This window comes from Ischnura elegans, chromosome X (genome assembly GCF_921293095.1).
Source record: "Ischnura elegans chromosome X, ioIscEleg1.1, whole genome shotgun sequence".
Lineage (NCBI taxonomy): Eukaryota > Metazoa > Arthropoda > Insecta > Odonata > Coenagrionidae > Ischnura > Ischnura elegans.
Window position 1 is genome coordinate 72333881 of NC_060259.1, and position 3490 is coordinate 72337370.

At 37.3% G+C, this 3490-nt stretch overlaps 1 long non-coding RNA gene across 1 annotated transcript; it reads left to right on the forward strand.

Annotated features, from left to right (window-relative positions):
* The first annotated feature begins 1234 nt into the window (after positions 1-1234).
* LOC124171632 lies at positions 1235-2212 on the forward strand. The gene is made up of 3 exons (XR_006867892.1): positions 1235-1363; positions 1546-1719; positions 1977-2212. It is a non-coding gene; the product is annotated as an uncharacterized LOC124171632 (long non-coding RNA).
* The last annotated feature ends 1278 nt before the right edge of the window (positions 2213-3490 follow it).

Here is a 3490-nt window from a genome sequence, read left to right on the forward strand (position 1 = left end):
TTCTATTTCATATCCAACTACTGAACCAATGGCATTAACAAAATAACAAATTATCCTACATATCTACATATTGAAAGAGCCCATTGATTGACATTTGGTTAATCTGAAATTATTAAGCACAGTGGGCGTAAGCGTATCTTGATCAATGAATATAACAATGAAGTGTAGTTCTGCTCATAATAGACCTAATAGTTGGACCAATACTGCTATTGGGAAATACGTATGGGTCCAGGTTACAAGGGTATAGATTTGAAGATGAAAGATGAAGAATTGGAACTGACTATGATACAGATACTAATTATTCAAAACTATTTGTTTAGGACAGAAGTATTTCATTGTACTAAATGATGAGAGATTAAATTTGAGGAAATTCTATGATAAAATCACCCCAATCTGAACTATTTCATAAGGCTTATCATGCATACATAAATTTTGATGCATAAGAGCTTATAGACAATGATCTATTTCTTACATGCCCAACTATTGAACCGTTGCCATCCACTTTGGAACAGATTACCCTCCATGTCTAAACAGTGAACTAGATAAACTTCCATGGATCACAACATTGATAGAACATACTGAATTCAGTGGTGAAGCCAATAAGATTGGTATAAGCAGTTGCAAGAGAAGGATTCTTCGTGTCTGAGGTACATTACGCTAAGCACCTAATGGCTCTTGGTAAAACTACTTTCATTAAAGTGTGATGAGTTAATTCATATGACGACATAGAATGAATTTTTTCGCCTAGACTGAAAATTTTCAGCTCAGTTGACATAAGTATATTTTTATCAATAAATATCATAACGAAGTGTTTTTATATTATTTATAGACCCGGCCTTACACCAAGACTCTCCATTTTCGAAAAAGTGTATCTCAGTATCCCTACTTTTCTGATAAGCTTTGCCTCCAAACATTTCAATATGGAGATGATTTTATTGAGTCCAATCTGGCCTTGCCAAAATTGGAAGAAGATACATGAAGAGGAGGAATTGACTATGAAAAGGGTATGCAATGTTCACAAACTGTTGACCAAATGCAGCACGATTTTCATTGTATTTAACGATGTAAAACATTATATGATGCAATTTTTGAAGATATTTGCTGACTCTGAACTATTTCATTAAGGTTGACATGCATAATTTATAAATGGTGATGAATGATTATTTAAAGACAACGTTCTTTCCATTTCATATCCAACTATTGACCGTTGCCATCCACTTTGGGACAGATTTACCTCCATGTCTAAACAGTGAACTAGATAAACTTCCATGGATGACAACATTCATAGAACATACTGAATTCAGCGGTGAAGCCAATAAGATTGGAAGAAGCAGTTTCAAGGGGAGGATTCTCCGTGTCTGAGGTATATTACGCTAAGGAACTAATGGCTCTTGGTAAAACTACTTTCATTAAAGTGTGATGAGTTAATTCATATGACTACATTGTATGATTATGGTCTTCTTTACTGAAAAATTTAAGTACAGCTGAGGTTAGTACAATTTTATGAATAAATATAATTACGAAGCATTTTTCGTTTACTTACAGACCCGGCCTTATACCAAGAGATCTCATTTTTGAAATATGTCTCTTAGTATCCCTACTTTTTTGATAACCTGTTCCTCCATACATTTTAATATGGAGATAATTTTGATAAATCCAATCCGGCTTTGAAAAAATTGGAAGAAGATACATGAAGAGGAGGAATTGACTATGAAATAGGTACTATACAATGTACAGAAACTGTTGACGTAGTACAGCACCATTTTCATTGCATTTAATGGTGTAAATCTTATTATGATGTAATTTTTGAACATATTTACCGATTCTGAACTATTAAATTAAGGTTGACATGAATTTATTTATAATTGTTGATGAATGATTATTTAAAGACAATGTTCTTTCCATTTCATATCCAACTATTGAACCAATGGCATTCCCTAATTAACAAATTATCCTTTATATCTACACATTGAAAGAGCCTAAACTCAAACATTGATGTCAACATTGATATAAGATAAAGAAGATGATGATGAAGCATTAAAATTTAAAGAACAAATTAAGGTGAAAGATTTAACTTTGACTGAGGTACTATGATCAGAAACATTTGGCTCATGGCAAAACTGCTTTCATACAAGTACATTGAGTAAGTATATAAATATATATTGTAACGCCAGCACCTGATATGTTTCTATTCACCCTTATATTGAGAAGCACTCTTCCTTTTTTCTTCCCTTCCCTTATGTTTTGTTTTATTTTTTTTGTTTTGTGAAGGTTTATCTTATTTTATGCTTGTGTGCGCGTGCGTGTGCCATATTTAAATCCCGCGCACAGTGATAAGTGCTCCGCCTTAAGAGAATAAAGCGTACTTCTGGCCACCGCCCTCCCCTCCCTTCCCCTCTTACGAAGTTGACGTGGAAGAAAGTGGGTCAACGAGGAGGTAGAACACGACAGACGACCGGGGAATGCAGTTCAACTGCTGCTTGCTCAACAGCTGAGCGATTGAGCCACTATTGCGTCAGGAGCTACAGCGCGTGGAAACTTCCTAGCCAACAGCCCGATGTAGACGCATCCCGTGGCCTGCAACCCCATCAGCCTCTGCCAACCACCGTGGGAAATCATCCCGGGGATAGACACGGCTCCACACCCAACGGGAAAACATCGCGAATTGACGAGACGTCGGCCGACATCGTCACTTCTCTCGCACAACGAGTTTCCCAGATTAAGGTGCAGTAAAGCCGTGCCCCCCACCAGTTTCCCCGTGTAAGACTGAAACAACCACGTTTTTTACCCCATTCATCCCCTATTTTCCTCCTCAAGATTGCGCTGGAATAGTCAGTGAACCATAAAGTCATATTGTGTCGCAGTGGACTCTTAAACCCTGCAGTTTGTTGAACGCAGTTCAACTCTGATTTATTTTAATTTTTGTCAAGTTGCTTTTTGATTCCTTGTAAGTGCTATTTCCATGTCAATTAGTTTTAAGTCGCCCCATTCCATCCCTACTAACGTCCCTTTTTCCCGAGTGATGTACCTCATATTTTGTGTACTTCATGTTATTTTCTCATGCTTTTGAGAATAAATATTATTTGTTTAATGCAACCCACGAGTACGTGTGTTTTCCTCCGAATCCAGCCCCAAATCCCCAATTATTCCGTCGTTTCGTGCCCTGACCTACTCGTTCCTACGTCGTCCGCGACTCGAGATATTTCTTGCTCTAAATTAGTGGAATGCGAATTTGTTTGTCATATGTTTGCCTCCGCCCACGTGGGGGGTCAATCAAGCAATCTTCACGATCACGCTTCCTACGCGATCCCGTCCGCCACAATATATATGACATCATTGATTCACATTTGGTTCATCTGAAGTTATTAATCACAGTGTACATAAGCATATCTTGATCAATGAGTATAACAATGACGTCTTGTTCTACTTATAATAGACCTAATAGTTGGACCAATACTGCTATTGGGAAATACATATGGGTCCAGGTTGC